This window comes from Sminthopsis crassicaudata, chromosome 3, assembly GCF_048593235.1.
Source record: "Sminthopsis crassicaudata isolate SCR6 chromosome 3, ASM4859323v1, whole genome shotgun sequence".
Lineage (NCBI taxonomy): Eukaryota > Metazoa > Chordata > Mammalia > Dasyuromorphia > Dasyuridae > Sminthopsis > Sminthopsis crassicaudata.
Window position 1 is genome coordinate 438315890 of NC_133619.1, and position 12491 is coordinate 438328380.

Sequence of the window (12491 nt, forward strand, 5' to 3'; positions counted from 1 at the left end):
CGTAGTTGATCATCACATAATCTTCTTGTTACTTATTTATTATTCTCCTGATTTTGCTCACTCTATTCAGCAATAATTCGTGTAAATCTTTCCAGGTTTTCCTGAAAATAGTCTGCTCATCATTTCTTATAAAACAATAATATTCCATTACTTTCATATACCATAATTCAGCCATTCCCCAGATGATGGGCATCTATGCCTTTTCCTTGGTAAATGGTGTAATATTTTGGTCTATAACTCATTTCTGCCAGACTGCTTTCCAGTTGTCCCAGATACCATCATAGAGTTTTTGCCACTATCATCTCCCCCAAAAAGGATACCAGAGGGAAGGAGAATTAGAAGCTCTCAGAATATATGTCTACTCAATTCTTCCTGTGACAGTTTTTCAGAGAATGCTCTACTCATGTATATGTGGGTATCCAGGGAAGTATAAAAATGAAAGAGGCAGACTTTCTCAAATAATTTTCTTTAGCAGGCTACACTTTGAGTTCCAAAATTGACTGAAAGGTCAATCAGTTATATATTAAGCAAATACTATTTGTCAGACATTGTGCTACTAGCTGGGAATACTAAGAAAGTCTTAAGGTTCTCATAGAAGATAACATAAAATTATATACAAAGAAGATAAATACAGGATAAATTGGAGATTATATTAAAAGAAAGGGACAAAGATTAAGGATGCGTGATAAAGGTGTCTTTTAAAAGGTGGGACTTTAACTAAGACTTGAAGAAAGCTAAGAAACAGAATTGGGAAGGGAAAGAGCTCCAGGCATCCTTGCCTTCAGTGAGCATGCTAGGATTGGGAAATTAGAACTGAGGAATAAGGAAGCCAAAGTGCTGGATTATGAGACAGAAGGGTAAGAAGGTCTAAAACTAGAAAATTAGGTAGGGGCTGAACAGCTTTAAAAATGAAGAGTTATGGGGCAGCTAGGATAGAGCACCAGCCCTGAAGTCAGGGGGATCTGATTTCAAATTTCACCTCAGTCATTTATCACATCTTGGCTGTATGACCCTGGGTAAGTCACTTAATCCCAATTGCCACAAGGAAAAAAAAAATGAAGAGTTTATATTTGATCCTAGAGTTAATAGGGAGCTGTAGGAGTTGATTGAGTAGGAAATGAGAAATAAAAATCAGACCTGCACCTAACTAAGAAAGACTAGTTTGATAGCTGAGTGGAGGATAGACTGAAATGGGAAGAAACTTGAGATGAGACAGAGAGTCCAATCAGCAGGCTATTATAAGTAGTCCAAATGTGAGGTGATGAGGGAGACATAAATGACAGTAGTTATAAAGGTTGAATCAATAGGAATTAACTGATTGGATATAGAGATGAGAGGGAGAATTGAGAATGATACCTATTGCAAGTGTGGGGGTGGGAGGATTGTGGTACTTTTGACAATATTGGGGGGAAGTAAGGAAGAAAGGAAGCAGAATTTGGGAAGAAAGATAAGTTCAATTTTGGATATATTGAGTTAAACATATCTATGAGATATCTACTGCAATATATCCAAAAGGCACTTAGACTAGAGCTTAGGAGAGAAGTTAGGACTGGACAACTAGATTTGAGAATTGTCTTCATTGAGATCAATCTTCAGTAGTTTTGAAGCAGATTCCCAGCCCCTCCTGGCTGAAACATATCAGTCCAGGAAGCCAAGGCCTTTGATTCACAAATACTGGTCAAAATCACCTCTTTGAATTCCAATAGGAGATCCGGGCTTGTCCCAGCCTCCCCCAGATCTGAGCCAACTTGGACTCTCACAGCCCCCACTGGTTCTGATCTGCTCCAGTTGTCCCAGCCCCCATTCTGATGATCTTCTCGGGTTTCCCAACCCCCACTAAGACAAGCAATTTAATGAGCTTCCATCAACTAGGATCCATCAACTTTGCAGATGGACCTTGGTGGCTTACTTAGCTATCAGGACTTTCTGCCCATTGAAAACTGCATTCTCAGTGCAAAACTCCATTTTCCATAGGTCTGCCCACTGGAATACTCTTTCCAGTGCCATCCTCTCTTTACCCTCACCTATTTCCTTAACCAGACTTTAGCCTTACTTCCAATCCCCATAATAAACCTCTTATCAATCTAGGTTTTCAGGTCTGTAAATTCCTTTACAGAGAATCTCTGTGCGGCCAGAAGGGAGTCCCCAACACTCCCTATCCTTGCGCCAAATCCTAAGAGGTTACAGGGGAGCCAAAACTCTCTATCTGGTTCCCTGAACCCTGATCCTGCCACTAGACCTTATCATTTAACTCTCTGACCACCAAAAATCCTAATTTCATTTTGATTCCCTAAATCTATGCCCCAACAGGTTCATAAAAAAATGTTTGTTATAGTAAATTAAATTGGATTGTAGACTTAAATTCCCTTGAGCATATATCATCCTCTAGCAACTAATCCTGATGGGGATGAGATTATAGATAAGTAAAGATTTAAGGGAGAAAGACCACTTATAGGTCACCAAGTCTCCCTCATTTCTATAATGAAAAAATAAAGACTCAGAACATTTAAGTGATTTTTCTAAGATTATATAGATAGTGTGTTAAAAATGGCATTTAAACCCAGAGCTCTTCATTCCAAATCCATTTTTTCCATTATAACCTTCTACTACTTATAAGTGTATTTTACTTGCAATCTCCAACTTATGAAGGACCAATTCTTTTATGTATTTAGCCTTGGGATTCACTGTTGAATAGAAAGGCAGTTTGTAGAAATTTGTAGAAGTGCTAATTAAGCTCTTTATCTTACATTTTGTATCTGCTCTATCACCCCCTTCCAAACCGGAATTCCTCTGAATTTCTCACCCAGTGGCTTTCACATTAAACCCCTTGAATAGATGTGATCACTGCCATTCTAGTAGATACTTGCCACCAAACTCGCAGACTTTCAGACCTTTTCAACTCCCAAAATGACTTCCAAGTCTGAACATATCCATGAGGTTGCTGCTTGGTCACTTCAAAAGGAAAACACAAGACATACAGCCCAAACCCAGGTAGGTGTGCCCATGCAGAACAAGCTATGTATTATTCACCACAATGTGGAGATGGGAGTGAGAAAACTGGCCACTCGTTTTGTCCTCCACGGGGTTTTTGGAACCTAGCTGGAAAATTGAAACTGGAAGGCAAGAGAGTGGTGGAGAGGTGAATGATCCCTTTTATCCATCCAATTAAGTAAGCTATGTTGTGCAGAGAATAGGTTAGAAAGACCTAACTTCAATCCAGCCTCAGGCATTTACTAGTTGTGTGACCCTGAATAAATCACTTAACCTTATCTGCCTCAGTTTCCTCATCTATCAAAGAAGCTGGAGAAAGAAATGGCAATCAGCTTCATTATTTCTGCCAAGAAAATGCCCAAAAGAGTCATGAAAAGTTGGACGTGACTAAAAATGACTAAACAACAACCATAATTATCAACTCCTCCAGCTTAGTAGCCATCTGAACATCAGTTTAGACTCAAGGTATCAGCCCTTTAGTCTTAAATCATACACAGATGGAAGTTAGTTCCAAAGTTCCCATGGAATCTTATCCTAAATTAAATCAGATATACAAAATAACAATTCTTTACTTCTTGTCAAAGATGAGAAGCATGCTGCAAAATTTTTATAAAGCTGATATATATTTAAATGATTAATCATCTAAAAAAATACCTAAACAAACCAAGACCATTGACATAAACAAACCAAGTCATTGAACAAGGCATGCCCATTGACCCAGAGATGTCACTACTAGGGCAATACTCCAAAGAACAAAGAAAGAAGGAAAGAACCCTGTGTAAAAAGTAAAATACTGTACTGGAAATAAGGGAGTACCCATCGATTGGAGAATGAACAAATTATGCTACACAAGTCTAATAGTTTACCATTATTAAATAGATGATGAAAAGAATTATTTCAGAGAAATCTAGGAATGTTGTGTCCTGCTTTCTAGAGTCCCCAAGTTGGAGTGACAAAATGTACCATTGCTTTCTAGAGCCTCGCCACACCGGGGTGATTAAAATATACCTTCCTAGTGGAGAAGTGGAGAAGAGGTGAGACTCCCAAGGATGGTAGAAAAATGGAGTCCGTTTATTTCCAGGGCTTTCCCCTTTTTTATAATGTAACAAAAACAACTCTGAGCATGTAGGACCACATAAACAACTTGCCATTGTAGTTTGCCACCTGGAATCTCTCTTTCACCTGGTATCACTCTGCTTCAATCTCAACACAGGTTGTCACCACCCCCTAACTTCTCAGGAAGGCTGAGAGCTCTTAGGGGAGATGGGTTGCCAAACCAGATGTTGTCATCAGGTTCCCTCTGGGCTGACGGGTCTTATACCTTACCCAGAGATTCCCCACTGACTGTGACCCTCTACTACATGGGAAGACTTGAATAAACTGATTAAGAGTGAAGTGACAATAATTTATACAATAATTATATTATTACAAAATCAAACAACCTAGGAACTTGTTCAACACACAATGACCAACCATGATTCCAGAGGACTCAACATAAAACATGCTTTGTTCTTGAGGAAGGGGCTGTTATTATCCCCATTTTATAGATGGGGCAATTGAGGTTTACAGAGGCTAAGGCAGGATCATACAGCTAAAGAACATTTGAGGCAGCATTTGAACTCAGTTTTTCCTAACTCCAGGTTACATGCTCTACCCATTGCATCACTTAACTTGGTTGTTAGATCATCTCCAAAGTCCTTTCCCCCTCTAAATTTTATGATAGACTCAATTATCAGGACTTTGAAAATACCTCTTTTAAGTATCTTGAAATCTCTGGAAAATAGTCTCTGATTTAATGACCCACCCTCTAAATTTCCCTGATGCAGTGAAAAGAGTGTTAGCCTTGAAGTCAGAAGGATGAATTCAAATTCTGCCTCAGAAATACTAGCTGTACTTCTCTGTCAGCAAAATGATGGACTCAAAAGGCAGACTGAGATATACATATTTGGACATGACTAATGACAGAATTTGTTTTATTGGATTTGGAGGCATTTTTATTACAAGGATTTGGGGAGGTTTTTTTCCTTTTTTTTCCATAAGGGGAAAAGTTAGAGAAAGAGGGAGAAAATAAATATTTGCTCATTGAAAGATAAATTTAAATATACTCTTTAATCACAGTCTCAACTAAGGCAAAAATCCCATTCACTAACTTCCCTATTTAAAAAAAAAAGATAAGATTATTTTATTGGTGCATTCAAGTCTGGAATAAACTCAAATTTCTCTATAAAAAGTGACTCCAGCTTTGAAGGGCAAGATTATTTTTTCCTCCTAATTCTTTGCCATGAGACTTTCCAGATTAGCTCCATAGCTCACCATCTACTTAACTTTTCCACAACCTAAATGACTTGGAAATTTCATCCATCTGTGGCTCTGTCTATTGATTTCTTTCCCATGCTTATCAGAGTCCATATTTGCTTTCTTTGATTCCCTCTCTCCCCCCTCCCAATTTCCCTGAGGTCAAGGGACTATATCTTTGATCTTTTTTTCCTTTATGCACATCTCAGGACCCTAGCTGGGTGTACTTTGCCTAAAAGAAACCACTTAGTTAGAAATCATTAAAGAAATAATTTAAGTTAAAGAACTAAGGCTTTTAATTATAACTGATACCCCACTGTGTAGAAGAAACCACTTCTGCATAGCATCAGGAAAGACTGAAAAGAAGTAGCTGGGTTTTGTTTTATTTTTTCCTCCAAACATAGAAAAACAAGTTATCAAACACTTTTTCTTTTAAATCGTGTATTTAAAACCCTCAAAGGCTAAGACAAATGACCAAAAAACCTTAACTTATAAACTTGGAGTTTTCATCAAGGAATATTTCTAGCACTTGGGATTTAAGGGTCCTAATTTATTGGGGGTGGGGGAGGAGTATGCAATTAATTGATTTCTCTAGAGATATTTAAAGGGACAAAGGACTTTCCCACTATAGTCTAAGAGGAACATAGCTCCTTTTACAGTAATTCTTATGTTTCAAAACAGCATGGAGAGGAATGAGGTGGGTACAAGTCTGTTTCCTCTGATGACCTGTGCTAAAGCAAAGATACAAGGAATGTAACTGAGAAATTTGATTATGGGAGAAGAAGGGGGTGGATCAGCAGGAAGGATAATATAACTTGGATGCTCTCAAATGCTCACAAATATTAGGACACCTAGAGGAAGATCAGATGTCGTTTGTCCTTCGTTCTCTAAGAGGTCCATGACATCAGGGAGGTGATGCTATAATATGCAAGTGAATCCTATTTAAGTGAGGGAATGTTGAGCAACATCACCTGCCTCAGTTTCCCCTCCAAAGCCTTCTGGGTCCAGTGACCGGATACAGATCGGGACACCTGGAGAAGGCCCTGAATGCAGTGGGAGACCTTAACCTTTTTAAGCTAAGGTCTTCAATAGGTCCCAGTTTGACTGAGGCAACTCCAATTCAGTGCTTAAGAACTTTGCCATGATGGATAGACAGTTAAAAGGATCTATGGGTGGATGACCTTGGATAAGAATCTCATAGAATGAGAAATAGATGGATTATAGTCTGCAATCATGGAGGGAATAGTTAAGAGAACCTGGATTTATTGTGGAAATGGAAATATAGCACATATATTTTTGTGATATAAAAACGATTCAGTAAACAAGCAGATGTATACTGTTAGGCACTGTGAGAGATATAGCCACCAGCTTCATTCTGATATGATCCCCGCCTTAAAGATTTTACAATTTGCTTTGGAAGAAAAAAAATTAAATAAGTTAAAAGTTATCAAATAATTCATGGCAGCACATAATTAAACACTCATTCTAGATCACATATTTTAATATGTTTTTAATAATAGCTTTTTATTTTCAAAATACATGCAAAGATAATTTTCAACATTCATCCTTGTAAAAACCTTGTGTTCCAAATTTCCCTCCCTTCTTCCTTCTTACTCTACTAGACAGAAAGTAATTCCATATATGTTAAACATGTGCAGTTCTTCTATACATATTTCCATAGTTAACATGAGGCACAAGAAAGATCAGATCAAAAGGGGGGGTGGAAATGAGAAAGAAAAAAAAAAAAAGCAAACAAACAACAACAAAAAGGTGAGAATACTATGTTGTGATCCACCCTCAGTTCCCATAGCCCTCTCTCTGGCTGCAGATGGCTTTCTCTATTACAAGATCATTGGAACTAGTCTGAATCACCTCATTATAGACTAGAGTCACGTCCATCAGAATTGATCATCATATGATCTTGTCTTTGCTGTGTACAATGAAATTCTGATCCTGCTCATTTCACTCAGCATCAGTTCATGTAAGTCTCTCCAGGCCTCTCTGTATTCCTCCTGCTGGTCATTTCTTACAGAACAATAATATTCCATAACATTCATATACCATAACTTACTCAGCCATTCTCCAACTGATGGCATCTGCTCAGTTTCCAGTTTCTTGCCACTACAAAAAGGGCTGCCACAAACATTTTGGCACATGTGGGTCCCTTTCCCTCCTTTAAGATCTCTTTGGGATACAGGCCCAGTAGAGACTCTGCTGGGTCAAAGAGTATGCAGCCTAGTTCCAAATCCCTTTCCAGAATGGTTGGATCTGTTCACAATTCCACCAACAATGTATTAGTGTCCCAGTTTTCCCACATCCCCTCAAACATTTATTCTTATCTTTTTCTGTTTTTAGCCAATCTAAGAGGTAAAGTGTAGATACCTCAGAGTTTAGACTATAGATTTGTTATTGTACTATGTCTTCAAAGGGGGAACCAATAAAGGCTTAAAGAAATCCTCAAAAGCCCAATGATGAAAAAAGACCTTGAAACATGATTATTGAGTGTTGGAGTTAGAAGAGGAGCTTAGAGATTATCCAATTTAGTCTCTTACTTTTGCAGATGGGAAAACTGAAATTATATGAAGTTAACTACCCAAAGTGATTTAATGGCTAGGAGGCATAGTGATAGAAAATTAGGCCTGGAGTCAAGAAGGGTTAAATTCAAATTTGATCTCAAGCATTTAATGGCTGAGTGCTCTTGGGCAAATCACTAAATCTAGTTTCCTCAGTTGTAAATTGAAGACAATAATAGTACTTCTCTTGTCAAAATTGAATGAATTAGTATTTTCACTTTTTGTTCTTTGCTTGCATTTTGTTTTCTTTCTCCTTTTTTTCCTTTTTTGATCTGATTTTTCTTGTGCAGCATAATAATTGTAGAAATACGTATAGAAGAATTGCATATGTTTAACATATATTGGATTACTTGCCATCTAAGGGAAGGGGTGGGAGGAAGAGAGGGAAAAAATTGGGGAACACAAAGTTTTGCATAGATGAATGCTGAAAATTAGCTATGCATATGTTTTGAAAATAAAAAGCTTTAATAAAAACATTAGAATGAGATATTTGTAAAGCACTTTAACATAGTGGCTAGTACATAATAGGGGCTATTATTATCCATCATTTTTTATTATTGTTTTTATTATTATTGATGCATCAAGGATCAAGAGCAAGTTGAAACAGGGAATCAAATCTTCCAGCAACTTGTATGCAGCTGTTTCATTATTTGAATATTACCTCAAATGAGGGCAGCTAGGTGGCGCCATAGTGCAGAGTGCTGGACCTGGAGTCAGAAGAAACTCAATTTACTAGGTTCAAATCCCACCCCAGACACTTGCTAGCGGTGTGACTCTCGGCAAGTCACTTTAACCCTAGTCGCCTCCATTTCCTCATCTATAAAATTAGATGGAGGAGGAAATGGCAAACCACTCCAGTATCTTTACCAAGGGAAGCCCAAATGAAGAGTCAGTTTAGAAGGGCAGTGAGGAACACTGGGGAAAAGTGCTTTCTGAAAATCCCCCTGTGGATTGAACTGAGCCCTGAAGGGTATTATGAATTGCAAAAGCAGCAATAAGGAAGGAGAACATCCCGGACGTTGGAGCTTTTCTCACTTCCACAAAATAACTAACTTCCGTTAAAAGGGAAGAGCTCCGGATCCTGTTAGCACACATAGCTCAGAAAACGTGGTATTTAGAAGCAGAGAGCAGGATCTAGAAATGACAACAGAACAGTTTTAAATAAAGTCTCTGCCATCCTAAAATCAATTACAACCTGATTATATGGGCATGATTAAGTAGCAGGCTGTATTATAAATTGTTTATTTCAAGTAGCATTTGTATTGGTGGAAGCAACGGTAACAGATCTAAGGGCCTTGATAAGATCAACAAATTACTAAGTGATAATTGTTTCTGCTGGGGTGTCTGGGAGGAGATAAATAGCTTGTAAATTAAACAGCGGTGCCTGAGGGTGAGTCATTTATGGAGTCATGGGCTGTTCTCATACATATACTCTCCAGCAAAAATAATTTCCTCTAGTTCCATAATTACAGATTTTTAGCTTTTTTTGAACTGCACTCATCAGTGTATACGGTAACCTTCCACTGCCAAATTTAGAAAGGGGGGGGGGGGGAGGCCAGGGTGACAGGCCTGTTCTAATACACTGAATGCCAGCAAAGTTTCATTGCTAAAAATGTAGCTAAAATAATCTATACAAAGTGCTCAGCAAACCTTAAATCATCACTTAAGTTTGAGAAGTTTGAATTGTATTCCTTCCTTGTCTATATCCTGGGAGGATGAGATTTTTAATCTGATCTAATTATCTTACCTTTAGGACGATTTTTCTCATGTTGAGCAGACCGTGTTTACATCATGTGCCCCAGCTGTGATGAAGCCTTTCATGATTTCTCAAGCTAGACTTTATTTTGCACTTTCTCATTCTATCTTGTATCTTACTTATTTAAGTACATATTTTATCTTTCCAAGTAGGCAAAAGGGGTTGCAGTGGAGAAGAACCACGGATTAGAGCCCAGAGAACTTTAATTCAAATTCTGCTTCACACACTTACCTGAACCTGTCTCAGTTTCCTCATCTGTAAAATAGGGAGAATAAAAGCACCTGCCTCCCAGAGTTGTGAGAATAAAATGATAAAGAAACGTATTTGAGAAGCATTTTACGAATCCCACAGTGCTATTTAAATGCTAGTTTTTATTAATTATTCTAAGTTTTTTGAGGCAAAGAGTGCTGATGTTTTGGGTTTGTTTTTGAATTTCAGTGTCTAGCCCAGTGCCTTGCACATTACAGATACGATAAGACCTGTTGAATTCAGCAAGAAGGTTAATAGTACTTTGGATTTGTTTTGCCTTTTATGTTATATTCTATATTATGTCACTTCGTTACATTATATTACATTATTACTTGTAATTTAGTATTTTACGAACCTAACATGCCTAGCTAATTTTATCCTCCCAAGTTTTCTACCTTAAGTGAGAAAAAGGAGCGATTGCTCCTGTAACACTGATATTCTGAAAAAACATATTCTGAATAGACATGTAGTGCCTTTAGACAAACCCTAAAAGCTTTGAGTGAAAGGTCTCAGTTTCCTCATCTGTCATCAGAGAAGTTAGACTGAATCATCTCTGCGGTCCTTTTCAGCTCTAACAATCTATGATTCTAAGCTTATGGGCATCCGATTGCCAGCTTTACATCTCTGCGCTAATGATGATGCCAGGATTGAAAAAGCAATATTTAGATGTATTAGTCCTTTCCTACTCCAGGCTGCAAATAGTACGGACTGAAGAGTGGAACAAGTATGCAATTAAAACATTGCCATACTGGATGCAGAGCACTGGGCCAGCACTGGACAGGGGGGGCAGAGCAGGTGGGGAAGCTGAGATCATTCAGCCAACATTCCAGCTTTAAATCTGGGATCTTGTGATTTGCTGATTTCCTGAGAAACTGATACAATGATGTGGAGAGAGATACCTGGCTCTCAAGGAGTTGAAGCTCTTTAAAATAGGAAAAAAAAAAAAGTACAATACAGAATAGACGGCATTAAATCCAACACAGAAGATGGATAAAGAGCTATCAGGACACAGAGCAGTGGTTCTGGGGGCCCTGAGGACCTCTGGCAGGCTGCAAGGTCAAAACTATTTTCATAATGATTCCGAGATATCATTTGCTTATTATAATTACCCTCCCTTTTGTAACTACATCTCGGAGTGAAGCTGGATTTACTTAATATTCTTCAATCAACATCATATCAGAGCAGATTGAAATCAAAAGCGGCCCTTTTCTACCAAGCCAGATGTTAAAGAAATTTGCAAAAATACATAAAGCAATTTCCGTCTTTTCCCTTTTAAAAACTAGGTATTTTTTTCATAAAAATATCTATGTTAACATGTAATGGGCTAATTTTTGTTATTCTTAAATTAATGACATTTTAAATTGTATCAGTTTTTATTTCTAATTGTTGTTTGTCTTTCATTTATAAAGAAAGAGGACCGAGGTCATCACAGGTGATGTTTTGACTTGCATATGAATTGAATTTATGTGAGAGGCAGAGTTGCACAAAGTCATCAGCCTCACTCTCTCTTCCAGAGTCATTGAGGGTCAATGGCAGGACACAAGTCAGGACAGCTGGTGATGGCGGGAGATGCAGTGACCCTGATCTTTGATATCTGATCAAGCTCTAAGTATTCCACGGCACCTGCTACGGTTCATGGCTGTTGGAACAAATTGTTCTCATCCAAGTATTCTGCTGGGGGAATACTCCACAGATTTGAGGGAGGCACCCCCTCAACTCACCCATGGGTTATTCTCAACCTGGGTTAGCCCATCTGCTGAGACAGTTTGCTGGGGGATGGTACAGCGTCTGGGAGCCACAGGTGAGAGCTGAGTGTGGGACCCCAGAGGTGGATGAGCAACCCCGAAAATGGCTCGCACACCAGACTTAGTTCTCCTTGCTAATACAGTAAATATTAAAAGGTGAAACCCAAAATCGACACAAGCAAAAGCTTTTTAGGGACCTCATTTAAAGAAGATTAAGTGGTTTTGAGACCAAAAAGTTTAAAAACTACTTAGCGGAAAGACAGTTTATATCCAGCAAGAAAATTCTGCCCATCCTTGAATGATTAAGAGAGAAATGGCTAAAATATTCCGGTTACTTGCTTAGAGTCACAGAGGCAGGTAAAGGCAATGCTTGCTCTGGAAAACAGAGCTCATATTAGGGAGTGTTGGAGACAACCATTTGGATTTGGAAGGCATTGAATGCCAAGAGGTTTGGATTTCCTTCATAAATAATGGGGGGCCATGGAAGGTTTGGGATCAGAAGAATGGCATCAAAACAGGAAAGAATGGGAATGTCAATCAAAAAGCATGGTGACTGACTAAATGTGAACTAGGGAAATTAAAGATGAGGACTCAATTGTTGAGGGAAGACAAATAAAAGCATAAAGAACACTAATTACTTTTGCGTGACACTTTTCTTTTCTTATAACTATCCCATCAAGAGATAGGTGGAATAGGTCTTACTGTGCCCATTTTATAGGTCACCCACCTAGTAAAGCCCACCCTTCTGACTTGAAGTACCAGGGCTTTTAAAAAATGCACCTTGTAAGACCTGGAAGAAACTCATTGGTGGGACAATCAATATCACTTTCATGAGGGAGACAATTCAGTCAAAGATGGGCAGAATCTCAGAAAAGACGGGAA

At 38.4% G+C, this 12491-nt stretch overlaps 1 long non-coding RNA gene across 2 annotated transcripts in view; it reads right to left on the bottom strand.

The window, feature by feature from the left end:
- The window catches only part of LOC141562852 (uncharacterized), a 148037-nt gene that overhangs the window by 96430 nt on the left and 39116 nt on the right, over positions 1 to 12491 (bottom strand). The window lies entirely within an intron of this gene.